Source organism: Lonchura striata, unplaced genomic scaffold, assembly GCF_046129695.1.
Source record: "Lonchura striata isolate bLonStr1 unplaced genomic scaffold, bLonStr1.mat Scaffold_91, whole genome shotgun sequence".
In the NCBI taxonomy this organism is placed as follows: domain Eukaryota; kingdom Metazoa; phylum Chordata; class Aves; order Passeriformes; family Estrildidae; genus Lonchura; species Lonchura striata.
The window spans coordinates 449,306-463,989 of record NW_027461190.1 but is presented as its reverse complement, the minus strand read 5'-3'; the positions used below and the strand labels follow the sequence as shown (position 1 = coordinate 463,989).

The 14,684-nt window shown below is 50.0% G+C and overlaps 1 protein-coding gene across 1 annotated transcript in view; it reads left to right on the top strand.

Moving 5' to 3' along the window:
- LOC144248803 (uncharacterized) overlaps positions 1 to 14,684 on the top strand; it is a 538,816-nt gene that overhangs the window by 234,610 nt on the left and 289,522 nt on the right.

Here is a 14,684-nt window from a genome sequence, read left to right as displayed (position 1 = left end):
GATATTGGGGAGGGTGGGATGGGGTTCTGGGGGAACCCTGGTGGCACTGAAGAGGGACTGGGAGAGGCTTTGGGGGTCCTGGGGCAGTGCGAGCGACTGGAAGGAGGCTGTGGGATCCTGAGAGGGACAGGAGGGGCTTTGGTGGGTCCTGGGGAGGTCAGGAAGGGATCAAGAGGAAGGTTTCAGGGGATTCTGAGTGGGCTGGGAGCAACCAGGAGGGTGCTTGGAGGGCCTTTGGGTGTCTGTGAGAGTTTTTGGGAGATCCTGACCCCTGCGGACCCCCAGAGATGCTACCGGATGCTGCCGCAGGAAGATGCTGGCAGGAACTGAGACTCCCAAGTTGGGCTTTGTCTTCCTGGCACTGGGATCGGGTTCTACCTGTGCAAGAATGTCTGGGGGGGTCCCGTGAGTCGTGTCCCCCCTCCTGTGGAGTGTGTGTGCTCCCCGGGGTCCCCAGCCCGGTGTCACCCCCTTTTCTCTGCCCACAGAGCTCCTGAGCCGCCGGCGGCCGCAGCCGCTCCCTGTGACCTCGGGCCCGGCAAGGACCCCCCCACTCCTTCCCCACGCTGATTTTGGGGGGGTCGAGTGTCCCCCAGCCCTGCTGTCACTCTGCCCCTGCCCCCCTGCTCCCAGTGTTCCAGTAAAGCTTCCCAGTTAAGCCCAGCCCAGTTCATGGGGGCACTGGGGAGGGACTTGGGGGGACCCCACGGCGGGGCCGGCCCTGGGCAGGGAGGGCGGGTCCAGGTGGGGAACACTGCCTGCTGCGGATCTGCCCGGCAACTGGTGAGTCATCAGCCCCGCTCTCGCTGATTGGCTGACTCTTCTCCACCGCGTTCTCTCATTGGCTGAGGAGAGGCCCGGCAGTGCAGAGAAGGAACGGGAGAGATCCCGCCCCGAGCACCGGCACGGGGACAACAGACCCGGCCTGGGCACAGGGAGGGAATTTATTACCAACCAAACCACGGCAGCACCAGGAGAAGGGAAAGAAATCCCTCCAGCACCTTCCCCCACCCAACGGGGATCACCCACAACAGGGTTATCCACCATGGAGAGACGGGGACATCCGAGTTTAGACCAAAGCCAATTTTATTGAGTGTACCAGGTGTTTATACAGGGATTTCCTTGTATGGTGATTATAGAGGGCTCTGTTTTTGGTAACAATTTCCCATTGGTTACACATTCTTCGAGACATCCAGTAACCTGGGAACATTTATCTTATCACAAAGACTCACACCATTTTTTCTGGTCACTTCTTGCCCAGGGAGACTGAAACTGTGTCTGTGTCTCCCACAGTTTCTGCTCAGTCAGGCCTCAGATATCGGGCCCCTTGATCAGCTCCATTGCTTTACTCTCTGTTTTATTCCCCATACGGGGGCACCAGGGCTCTGCCCCACGGGGGTCACTGGGGATCATCCAGCCCTGATCCTCCCATGGGGGATGGAGCTGCAGCAGCACACCAAGCTCTTCCCTCACTCCAAGCTCTTCCCTCACTCTCTTCCCTCACTCCAAGCTCTTCCCTCACTCCAAGCTCTTCCCACACTCGGGGCACTCACAGGACTTCCTTTAGTGATGCCTCCGTTGGTGTCTGATCAACTTTGAGCTCATGGAGAAGCTCTTCCCACACTTCCCACATTCGTAGGGCCTCTCCCCGGTGTGGATGTGCCGGTGATTGGTGAGGCTGGAGTTGTGCTTGAAGCCCTTCCCACAGTCGGGGCAGCGGTAGGGCCTCTCCTCTGTGTGACTCCGTTCATGTTTGAGGACATCGGAGCTGGCCTGAAACCTCTTCCCACACTGGGGACACTCGTAGGGCCTCTCCCCAGTGTGGATGCGCTGGTGTGTTCTCAGGCCTGAGCTCCTCCCAAAGCTCTTCCCACATTCCAAGCACTCGTAGGGCCGTTCCCCAGTGTGGATCACCTGGTGCTGGATCAGGCCAGACATGTCTTTGAAGCCCTTCCCACATTTCCCACACTCATAGGGCCTCTCCCCAGTGTGGATGCGCTGGTGCATGGTGAGATTGGAGTTGTGCTGAAAGCCCTTCCCGCAGTCGGGGCAGAGGAAGGGCCTCTCCTCTGTGTGAATCCGCTCATGTAGGAGGACACTGGAGCTGGTCCGAAACCTCTTCCCACACTGGGGACACTCGTAGGGCCTCTCCCCAGTGTGGATCCTCTGGTGCTCGATCAGGTTGGAGCTCCGGCTGAAACCCTTCCCACATTCCAAGCACTTGTGGGGCTTCTCCCTGCCATGAGGCTTCTCCAGGAGCTCCGAGCTCTGGCTGGATCTCCGCCCGCCTTCCTGGCTCAGGGAGGCTCTTTCCTCCCCGCAGCTCCCTGGGCTGGGTTTGCAGCTCCTCCTCCTGCAGAATCTCCGGGGCTTTCCCTCCTCCTCCATCCAGCCAAGCCCTGGCAATGACAAATCCTGGTTTGGGGAAAAAACAAGAGAAGAGCACCTTGGACTGGAGGTTCCTCCTTGCCCAAGTTCATCTCAGGAAATCATTGGGAATCTTGCATCTGTAAGAACCTCCAAAACACCAAGATTCAGACCAAAAATCCCACAAACTTCAAGACACAAATCAAAAACTCCCCGAACATCACAAGTCAGCAAAAACCTCCTTCAAAAGATAAAGATTCAGCTGCCACATAAAACCAAAGCACCAACATTTAGCCCAAGAAAGCTCAGAAACACCAAGATTCACCCCGTGAAAATCGTGGATCCCCCTCCACAGTCACCTGCTGCATGTGGGGGGAGCAGCACTCCTGGGGCTGGGGGGAGGCTGCAGACACAGGGAGGGGTGGAACCTTCTGCTGCTTCCTCTTTCTGCTCCTCCTCCTCCTCCTCCTGTGTCTTTGCTCTTCCTCACACTCCTCTTCCTCCTGCCATTCCTCCTTCTCCTGCACAATCCCACCCTCTCCTGCCACCTGCATCGTTTGACCATTCTGTTCCTCAAGCCTGCTTCTCCTTCCCTTCTCCTCCTGCCCCCAGGCCCAGCACCCACTGCCGGCTCCCTCTTCCCCCCAGACCCACAGCATCCCAGCGCAGGGGCAGGGATGGAGCTGGGGCAGGTCGGGCTGGGGCAGCGCTGGGCTCTCGGCCGCTCCCGCCCGCACTCGGTCCCCACTGCAGCCGCTCCCGCCAGGACAGCGCGGGGGGGCCCGGCCTTGGCGCTGCCCCACTCCCACCTCCCCAAATTCCCCTCGCGGGGCCATGGGGCCGAGGGGGGGCGCAGGTGGGTCCAGGTGGGGAATGCTGAGATAATTTTAAGAGTGGGTCCCCTAGAAGAAGAATTGGAATTTGTGGTAGACACAAGGGCAGAATGAACCTTTCTGTTAAATATTCCAAAAGGTTATAGTGTAAGCAAAGATACCGTAATAGTAACAGGAGCAAAAGGAGAGAGTTTCACAGTACCCGTTATTAAAAATGTGGTAATAGAGGGAGAAACTAAATTTTGGATGAGGGATGTTTTCTTGGTCCCAGGGGCAGGTAGCAATTTATTGGGACAAGATTTACAGGTGAAATTAGCAATAGGGGTTGTTCCAGAAGATGGGAAGATGACAGCTAGACTTTTAAAACTAGGCCAGGAGGATGGAAGAAGAATTAACAAGGAAGTTTGGGCTGGGGAGGGAAATAGGGGAAGATTAAATATTGACCCCATAAAGATTACAACTGAGGAAAAAAAAATTGTCCCATACATGTACGGCAGTATCCTGTATCTTTAGAAGGACAGGAATGTTTAAAGCCAGTAATAGAAGGACTAATAAAGGATGGACATTAGAACCTTGTATGTCTCCCCATAATACCCCTATACTCCCAGTAAAGAAGCCTGATGGGAGCTATAGACTGGTACAAGCCTTAAGGGAGGTTAACAGAGGAACTCAGACCCGCTATCCAGTGGTACCAAATCCTTATACTCTTTTCAGTAAAGTTCCTCCCCAGCATCAGTGGTTTAGTGTAGTGGACCTTAAAGATGCCTTTTGGGCTTGCCCATTAGCCCAGGAGAGCAAGTTATCTTTGCTTTTGAATGGAAGGACCCACTAACTGGAGAAAACAGCAATTAAGATGGACAAAACGACCACAGGGGCTTACAGAATCCCCAAACTTATTCGGACAAGCCTTAGAAACAATACTACAAACTTTCCCCACTCCCCCTGAAATATAAATTATCCAATAAGTGGATAATCTTTTACTTTCTGGGGAAGCTGAAGCTGGAGAGGCTACTATAAAGCTTTTGAATTTTCTTGGGGAAAAAGGATTAAGGGTATCAAAAGGGAAGCTGCAATTTGTAGAATCAGAGGAAAAATATCTTGGACACTTGCTTAGTAAGGGTAGTTGGAAGCTCAACCCAGACTGAAACACAGGGATTCTATCCCTTCCCCCTCCCTCTTCAAAGGGGGAAATCAGAAAGATACTCAGATTATTGGGATATTATAGATTGTGGATCGAAGGATATACACAGGCAGTAAAATTTTCGAATAAAAAAAACTGACAGAGGGAGATGATATAAAATGGATCAAAAAGGGTAATGAAAAACTAAGAAAAAAGAAGTAAAAACTAGCCCCAATATCAACTTTAAGCTTACCTTCACTAGCAAAACCCTTTCATTTGTATGTAAATGAAGAAAAGGGGGTAGCTCATAGGGTTTTGTTTCAAGAGTGGGGAGGAGTAAAGAGACCCGTGGCTTATTTATCAAAGATGTGGGATCCAGTAAATCAAGGCTGGCCAGTGTGTATTCAAGCTATAGCAGCTACTGCAATCCTAGTAGAGGAAAGTCATAAACTGACTTCTAGAGGTAAATTAATTGTAATTGTGTGCACACCTCATGCAGTACTAAATTTCTTCCAATTTGCTTTGTGATTTTTATCTTGAAATACATAACTTACTGTACTCTAGGATTGAAAAACTAGTTTACAGCTGTGACATAGCAAAACCTGCTATTAATTTGAGTCAATGCAGGCTGTTCAATCAACTGTTCTCAGTGTGTAAAGTTAAACTAAAGGTAACACCAACTGCTTGGTAGGTCAATGAGAAACAATTTTCCTTCCAACCAATCCTTTTTCATGTACCCAAATGTGTTTTGCTTTCTTAGTTTTTTTGTTTTGTTTGTTTGCTAGTTTTTCTGGAAGTGCTAACTACTTGCAGTGTATCTAGAACAGCAAATAAAATTGTGCATACAAAACACTTGTAAAAAAATAGGGCTCATTTTTTCCCACAATGGGAGGTGGCTACATATAGAAAAGGGAAACTACAAAGCTAAATGAAGAAAAAGTTTCAGTATCTTCTAATGTAAACAATTTGTTACTTCCAGCATCACAGTGGGTGTGTGACACACACATATGAAAAAGATGGTGAGGGAGATCTCTGTTTACTACAGTTTCCTATTTCTTTGATGAGTTAGAGAGCTATGAAGCAATTGTGATTCCTTGTGTGCATTACCCAGGCCTGCAGGGAGGGCTTGGCCATGGTTCCCTCTGTGCTGCAGGCAGCCCTGCAGCGTGGCAGCAGTGGCTTGCCTCTGGTGAGTTTGCAGGCAGGGTGCTCCAGCACTGCAGTGCTCAGGGGCAGTTTCCTATTTTGACACCAAAGCTTAAATTCAAGAGTGCCTCTTCCCATCCAGTTATTGTTTGTACCGTAAGAACCTCTTCAGAGAGTGTCTCCTGGCAGTCAAAAAGAGAGTATTGCAGAGATAAATTCCTTACTTGCTGTCTCCCCCACTGTATCCACATTTTGTCTATTCCCTCTTCAAATTGTAGATTTGTAAGACTCATGCTCTGTGTCCTCAGATGCCCTTCCCAAATCATACCTTGGCTTCTTTGCAAATTATATTGCACTAACAAGGATTGCTTTAAATTTTTTATTGCAGGCAAGATCACTTCAGAAGTAAGTTTTTGTTTACCTTGTTCCTACAACCCTTTCAAGTTTGTGAATGGAAAATTGTGACAGCAAAATAAGTCTTTAGTTTTAGCACTGTCAGCTGTGGGTAGCTGGTAGCCCTTGGTGGAGGGTGCCATGAATTAAAGGCCTGCAGAACACACATAACAAAAGTAATTAAATTTGTAAGGAAGTTGAAAAAGGAGGGAGAGGTGATTGGCAGACTCACCTCTCCAGGATGTAGGACTAATGTTAGAAAGTGGACTGATATTGGAATGTGGATGTTGAAATGTGAAGAGAGAAAAAGAGAGCGAAAGAGAGAGAAAGGGAGAAGAGACAAGAAGAGAGAAAAAGAGAAAGAGAGAGAAAGGGAAAGAGAGAGAAAGAGAAAGAGCGAAATACACCCCAAAATCCCCATACCGCAGCTATTTGTAAGTTCTCCCCCATTCCTGCTAGACAGAGTGACAACAAGGGGAGGGGAGTGAGGAAGTACAGTCAAAGGCAAAGCTGTGAAAAAGAGGGAGAGCTGGACCACCAATAGAGATAAGATCAAAGCAGAGATAGCTGACTCTCACAATGTGCTTTATCTTTTTAAACAAGACTTCTTTTTTTTCCTTCTGATTTTTGTTGTTAAGGAAAGGAGGCTTTTGTTCTGAAGAATGGGTCTGTAAGACTAAAACAGTTGGATGTTGCCTAAAAAGCAAAAAACCAAGAGATGTGATACATCTTGTGTTAAATTTGGGCTAGTCTTTTTTTATTTAACTAATTATAGCTCACAAGAAGAAGAATTGGCCTCTGCAGCAATTAGCACAGCTGGATACAAGAAGAAGAAGCAGCTACAGAAAAAGTTTTTAGTTAAACCCAGAAAGTTTTGAAGAAAACTAATGGTGAAAGTTAATGCAGTATTGTTTTTCTTTTAACACTGTGTTATTAAGAAGTCCTTTCCAGGTACTACTAAAGCAGCAATCCCAACCATGGAAAAGAGGGTGAATTCATGCCAGCAAAATAAAAGAATTTGTGAAGAAACGTGAGGAATGGACTATCACATCTAAACCAGGTGATACCAAATTAACTTTCAACCAGGACTGGGTGGTAATGGTTTGGGAAGACCCAAATGACCCAAGGCAGGTACAAAGAATAACACCTAACTGAGAAATAAGGCAAAGCTTGCATCACTGGTTCTAAGCCCTGCCTGAATAAGCCCTGAGACGCCTCCGACACCTCCTTGGCAGAGGAACACTGCCACTTCAAACAGGAGGATCGGGAGTGTTTGAGTCAAGAGTTCTGATAGTCTGGCCTTAGCCTGTGACTTGTACAGGGAAGAAGGGAAATTGCCATTAATACTATGCTGTATACTTTATTTGATTCATCCCCATATTGGACATGGCAGCTGGGTTATAAGTGAATGTTTAAATTATGAGAATAATTGGCATTGTAGCTCACAAAATCTATGTTCTCGTGGCAAGAAGTATTGAGTACTGAATCAATCCCCTATACAGAAAGACCTCAAAAACTGAAGTAATAAATTGCTTTTGTAGATGGGAATTATTAGTGCCTGTTGACTGAGAGATACCTGAGGAATGGTGGAAAACCACAGTTAAAAGGTGTCAAAAACAATTTGCCTGGAAATGAGTAAAAAAGGAGTGACAAGGGAAACAGAGGGCAAGCCTGGATTGAGCACTGTACTCACCAGGGAGAAGATCACACGTACCTGCTGTGGGCAGCAGCCCCACAGGCAGGGGAGGTGGGGGTATAAGCCATGCCAGACCTCTGTCATTCCTGTTTCTGTCTCTCATTTGTTGTCTTTTCCCTTCTGAGATAGCAGCAAGATCGTGTCACAAATGCTACAGAAAGTATCACATGGAAAGAAACCAAAGTTCCTTTTTGTCACACACACCCATGTCAACAGCCACTGTTATAACCCATCCAAATCAAGTACCTGCAGGAAAAAGGGGGAAAATTATCACATTACGAAGAATTTAGGAAAAAGTAGTAATACTTGGGGCATGGAATGTCCAAAAGGAGAGAGATTCATTTGTTTTACATTTGATCTTAGAAATATAGTCCAAGATTCGGTAAAGAGACAGTTAGTAAAAAAAAGGTAAAACAAGCACAGCAGTCTACCTCTGTGTTAACCCCAAATTATATCCTGAGTCATATTAAATGACTCCAAGCAGTTATAGAGAAGATAATAAACAAAGCTGCTCAGGCATTGGAATTAATATTGAGTCTGCAAAGCCAAACATCACCTGCAGTGCATTAAAATAGGTTGGCTTTACGCTATTTATTGGCTAAAGAATGGGGTGAACAGATTGTTGAAAATAGATGGCAATGAGGATGTCATCCTGGAAAAAACAAAGGATATCAGAAAAAAATTATGACCCAGGTATCAGTCCAAAAATGGGAAAATAATGTTAAAAACTAGCAGGTGGGGTAATGTATTGAGAATGGGATGCTGGAAGAAATTAGGATTCTTCCTTTTATGTGTTACAAGTGTTTTGTTATTTCTTCTTTGTTTAATCCCATGTTTTATTTGATTACCAACAGAGTCCAAAGAATGCAAGAGGACAGGAAATATTCTTTATAAATCATTTGGCTTGAGCAGTAATAGGTGAGATTGTGAAAAATGCATATTTATGATTGGCTTTTCACAAATGGTACAATGAATATTATATGTGTAATGTTAGAAAGTTATGCAGTATTAATTCCCTTACATATTGTGTTAAGTGTAGTTTTAGGTTACAACATAATTTTAAAATAGAGTTTATGTATGTGGGGGGAGTTTTCTTTTTAGGAATGAGACGCTACCTTCGAAGAACACCTAAATCGTCCAAAGGAGAGGAATTTATGGCTTCTGATCAGGAGAAGCTAATTTCTTCAGGCCTTGCTCAGACTGGAGCACGCCGTGGGGATTAAAAAAACAGCTGACATACAACAGACAGAGTTTCTTGCTTTAAATAAAATTTATGCATAACCATGAAAGATATATGAATATGCAACAGTGTATTTTTTTAGGGGTGATTCCTTTATTCAGAAGGTATGTTTGTTGTGGCTTAAGTGCCCAAGAGAGTATCCGGACCCCAGTAATTTTTTGCTTTTTATGTCTTGGAATTGTCCTAACTCTAAATTTTAATTAGTCTAATTGTATTCCTACTTTTAGAACCATTTCACTATTATTAAACTTCTAACATTTAAAAACCAAGTGATTGGCATTTCTCACAAATTCTTACTAGGAGACAGAGAACCCATTTATCATTTCAATGGCATCATTAGATTACAAGCTGTCCTCAGAATAAGAACCAACCAGACAGCTCCAGCTCCTGACCTTCCTGCTGACCAAGCCACTGAAATGAGGAACACAACATTTCACCAGGGGATGGGATCAGATTATCTGTGAGCAGAAAAAGCAGGAGTTTGTGGAAAATTAAATTACTCAAACTGCTGTTGGCAAAGAGATGACAAAGGAAAAGTGCTGAAAAAGATAACAAAAGAAATAGGAGAGCAGTTTATGTATTGGTCAAACATGGAAAGGATGGGAATGGGACACACTTTCCTGGCTCCCCAGCACACCAGGGGATAAAGGAATGCTGCTTCTCCTCTTCTGTGCTGCAGCAACTCTCATCTTTTTACCATGCTCCACACCTTGGCAGTGCAGCTCATCCAGCAGCTGAGCCAGGGCATGCAGGTGGCAGCCAGGCCTCCTGATCCACAAACGGCGACAAAAGGACAGGGAATGAGGGCACCGAGAATAATCCCAAAACCAAAGAGGACCCGAGAAGAACAAAACAGAGTCAAGGAGTGGAGATAGGGCCGGGCACTTGTAGATAAGGGGAGAAACCTTCAGGTCCAATAAATGTTACTAATTGACCCAGACAGCTGCTCAAAGTCCCGCTACATTCCCGAACTTCGAGGAGAAGAACAAAGACTTAACAGAGCCATGAATATCGGCTGTTATACAAAAGGAGGGTGCACATTAACGAGGACAGGCTCCAGGCGCATCGGGAAGTCGGAACCTTCCAAGGAACTCAGCCGGTGGGCAAAGGCAGAGGGAGATCGGCCGGGAAAATGAGGATAAAAAGGAGGCTGCGGACTACAGCCACGGCAGAGAGCGCACGGCAAATGCCCCACGGCCTCTGCCCCTGCTCGGCAATAAAGTCACTTTGACAGGACTCCTCGCTCTGCCCCGGGCACACGAACCTCCGGCGACGGGAATTTCCCCGCCCGCTCCCGGCCGCGGGGCAGCCCCTCTGTCCTACCCACAGCAGCCGGGCCGAGCCAGCGCTGCTCCGGCAGCGGCTCCTGCCCGGCCCCGGCGGGAAGGAGACCGCGGGCAGCCGCTCCCGCAGCGCCCTCAGCCCGGGGCCGGCACGGGCCGGACACGGCACCTGCGAGCCGCCGGAGCCCCCTGCCGCCCCCTCCGCCCGCAGCCAGCCCCGAGCCCCCGCAGAGCCCAGCGCGGCTCCCACCTGCGCCGGGGCCGCCTCCGAGCTCCGCCGCCGCCGCCTCACCGCGCTCCGGCCGCTGCCGCCGCTGCCGGGCCCGCACAGCCGCTCGGCCAATGGCGGCGCTGCGCGGCCACGGCCGCCCTCAGCCCGCCGCCGGGGCCGCGCCGCGCCCCGCTCCCACCAATCAGCGCGCCGCAACCGCGACTGACGGCACCGGCGGCCAATGGCAGCGAGCTCGGGGCGGGCTCTGCGCACGGCCCCGCCTCGCCCCGCGCTCTCGGCGCCCCCGGGCTGCGTGAGGGGAAAGCCGGAGATGAGGAACAGCCCCGGCACGGGCCCGGGCCGAGCCGGGATTGAGCTGCCCACACAAACAAACTTCTCCGCGCCTCCCGCCACGGCTTTCCCGGCCCTGCGCCTCCCGTGCCTCCGCCTCTGCGGGAAGCCCAGGAGCCTCACTTCTCCTGCCCCTCGTTAGCGCATCAGTGCTTCGCTTTGATTTCCCCCGAAAAGGAAAACCTGCCCGAAGCCCTGTGGGTGGGTGGGGCAGGGGAGAGATTTCTGGCAGAAAACTCCAAAGACTCGGAGCAGGAGAAGGAGAAGTCAGTGCAGAGCCTTAAATGCCGCTTTCCCCACGCCTCCCTGCTCCCAGCTGCACCTCCTTCCCCGGCAGGGCAGGAGACAGGGAATGGGGCCATGCTCAGCTCATGCCCCGGGGCTTCTCCCTCTGCTCAGGGACAGGAGTCGTTCCCTGCTGCACCCTGCGCTCTCTCCCGGCCGAGACTTCTCCAGGAACTTCTCGGAGCGGAGTCCATCCCCTGGGCACAGCCCCCTCCGAGTGCTGCAGCGTGGGTCACTGTGCCACGGGCTCAGTCCTGCCAGGACAGGCTGCTCCAGCGGGGCCCCTCTGCCCGCGGGCTCACAGCTCCTCTCAGGCATCGCCGAGCTCCAGCCCGGCTCCTCCAGGGGCTGCAGGGGATCTCTGCATCCCCACGGACCTGCAGGGGATCTCTGCATCCCCATGGACCCGCAGGGGATCTCTGCATCCCCATGGACCTGCAGGGGGATCTCTGCATCCCCATGGATCTGCAGGGGATCTCTGCATCCCCATGGACCTGCAGGGGATCTCTGCATCCCCATGGACCTGCAGGAGGATTTCTGCATCCCCATGGATCTGCAGGGGATCTCCGCAGCCCCATTGTAATATATGTTATGGAATAATTTGTGCTTGTGTAAATATACATCAAGTCAGTTGTGCTTTAAAGTTTTATATGACCAGTGGCTGCAGCCAGGGCTGGAGAAACCACAGCTGGAAGAGAAAGAAAGACCTAATTTACAAATGAAAAAAGGTAGCTGGGTGCAGAGATGGGCTCTTTCCGGGGACAATCCAGGAGACACCCAACGTTTAACCCCTGGTCTGCCGGGGAGCCAGGAAACCAGGCACACGGGCACCCCGCCCTTGCAGCTGCTGAGGAGGCTGCTGGGCTGTGCTTCAGCAGAGGAGATGGAATGTGGCTTACCACTCTGCCCTTCTCTAAAAACGGAGAATGGGTCAGGAGGTTTGGGCTCTGAGCACACAGCAGCCTGGCCCAGGCACAGGCCGTGGTGGGACAGGGGCACAGGAGCCTTCTGTGACTGACCGTGGCTCTCTGGTTTCTCTCTGCAGGCTGCCAGCTCCTCATGCCATGGAAACGGCCCCACTCGGCTGCCAGTCTGGGAGGGCTGGAGGGCTGTGGGTATTCATTTGCTGTCAAAAATAAATTGTGTTTTTTTGTCATTGTCATCATAAGAACATTTCTTTTATCCTTTTCCAAACTTTTGGTCCCTCCAGGGTAATATTTTTGTGTCCTTCCTCAGACAGTTGATGGCATTTGGCAGGGGGCGTTAAGCAATGTGAAAAGTTCAACAACAGCTCCAGTTGCCAACTGCAGCAGCCCCTTCAGGAGCCCTGAGCTACCAGCGAGGTCCACGTGTGCCTTGCAAAAGGGAGTGGTTTGCAGCGATGGGGTTGGTGCCCTGCTGCAAAAGCTGGGAGCAGATCAGAAGTGGCAAAATGCCATTTTGGCTCAACCCCCACCCAGGTTCTTTATCTTTTCCCTCTGCTCGGTGATAGGCAGACAGGGCTGGATCCAGCGAGGTTCAAGTTCTGGGTGCTCCCTGGCATCAAAGGAATCAACTAAACTCTTGTATGCAGTGACTGCAATAGGGCTACTGAAGGAAAAAAGGGAATGTCATGAGATGGGGAATCCTTCTTGTCTCCTTTGTCTCCCCAGGAGCCCCTTGGAAAGGGAAATACCCACTGGGTTTATCTGACTCCTTCCCAGCCAGCCCTTCCCTCGCTCCCGGGTCTCATTTGCTCCGCAGGATTCACCAGCTCGCTCAGCTCAGAGCAGCTCTCAGAGGAGAAAACGCTGCCTGGCGTGGGGCTGCCTGATCCTGTCTCACCTTGATTCCATTTGCCCCCTCCCTGCCCCATCCAAGAGACCGAAGGATCCCCACAGCCCCACGGTCCTGCAGCAGATCCCGGCACGTTCCCTGCTCCGCTCCTTGGTGCCCTGGGAGGCTCCAGAGCCCTCCCTGTGTGCGGGACAGCGGCTGCAGCACCGCTGCGCCCGCGGGCGAGCAGCGCCCAGGAGCAGCTGCGCCAGCTCCGAGCCTGAAGGGAATCCTCAGCGCACACAAATGACAGCTGGCACTTCAGGGGCTGGCAGGAGAAGCTCAACCCATCTGCTCGCTGCCCTTCCCAGCCATGGCCACGCTGGTGCAATTGGAAGAGTCGCCCCTGCCCAGGAAGCTCTCAGGTCGAAGAGAGGAGCAAAAGCCACGGGTTTCAGAGGTGTTAGCTGCCACTGCCTCTGGTTTTCCTTCCGATTCCTAAGGGGTTTTGACTGGTTTTACCATTTCAACACTTTCTGTGTAGAATGCTTATTTTATGATTGGCTTTTCACAAATGTTACAATGAATATTATATGTGTAATGTTAGAAAGTTATGCTGTATTCATTCTCTTAAGTAGTGTGTTAAATAGAGTTTTAGGTAACAACATAATATTAAAATAGAAACTCTGCGATGTAGGATTTTTTTACTTGCCCAAGCAAGAGATGAGATAATCAATAAACTCTTCACACAGGGATGGCGGTGACTTGGGGCACATAAAGAGTTACAACCTCCTTATCAGAAAAGACAAACATTCTTCCATCTTGTCTCCATCTTTATGGAAGCACCAGGATTAAGGGAAAGAAGTTGACAAAATCCAGAAAAGTTCCTAATTTGCAAGGAATTTATGCATCCTGTATGAGATACATGAATATGCAATAGGCTATTGCTTTTGAGGTTATTCCTTTGTTCACAAGGCATGCTTGTCCTGGCTTAAGTGTCAGAGAGCATCTGGACGTCTATAATTTTTTGCTTTTTATTGTCTTGTAATTGTCCTAACTCTAAATTTGATTACTCTAATTGTGTTACTATTTTTATAACCATTTTATTATTATTAAACGTTTAAAATTTTAAAAACCAAGTGATTAGCGTTTTTCACAACGTTCCAGGCTCCCGGGGACCCCCTTATCGGTATGTCCGACCCCGCAGGCTGCAGAGGGTCCCCCCGCTCCGGTGCTGCCCTTCTCCGCTCCCCAGCCCCGCCCCGCCGGTACCGGGCGATCCCCGGTGGCTCCGGGCTGACGATGCAGCGCCTGCCCCGAGCAGCCCAACCCCACCGCGGGAGGGTCCCACGCATCCCCGGCCCAGCGCCGGGGCTCTGCCGGCAGCCAGCACCGGACCCCAAAATTCTGCTGTCCCGGGGCCACCGAGCGGGCACCCGGCCCTTGGCCCTGTTATAGATACATATTATAATATTGGCTTTTTGCAAATATTCCATTGGATTTTATATGTGTGGTGTTACAATAACTTTGTTATATAGTTTTTATTTCTGTTGTTCATTGATTACGCTCAGACATACTAGTGCCATAGCTGATAGAAGCATGCTTGTGTTAAAATTCCTGCTTGGATGGGATAACATCCAGTGAGCACAGGATGAGGACACCTGTACAGATCTGCCAACCATCAGCACTCACCGTCTGAAGGCAGTGTGGGCCAGGGCCAAAACTGAAGATGATGATAAAAAAGGACCAAAACCACAACCAAGGAATACACATGCCCTAGAAAGGTGCAACCGAGGAGGAGCCATGCTGAACAGTTCTTGGAATATGTAAACTAGCTTGGGAAAAAGTTTACTATGCATAAGGGACTATGAATATGCAACAGGCTGGTGTAAGGGAAAAGGTATTCAAGGGGTATCTCCGGAGATAAGCGTGTGCTCTTGGCTCAGTGCCGAGATGCACCCGGCCCTAACAACCTTTGCTCTATGGCCTTGTCTCCTCTTGTCC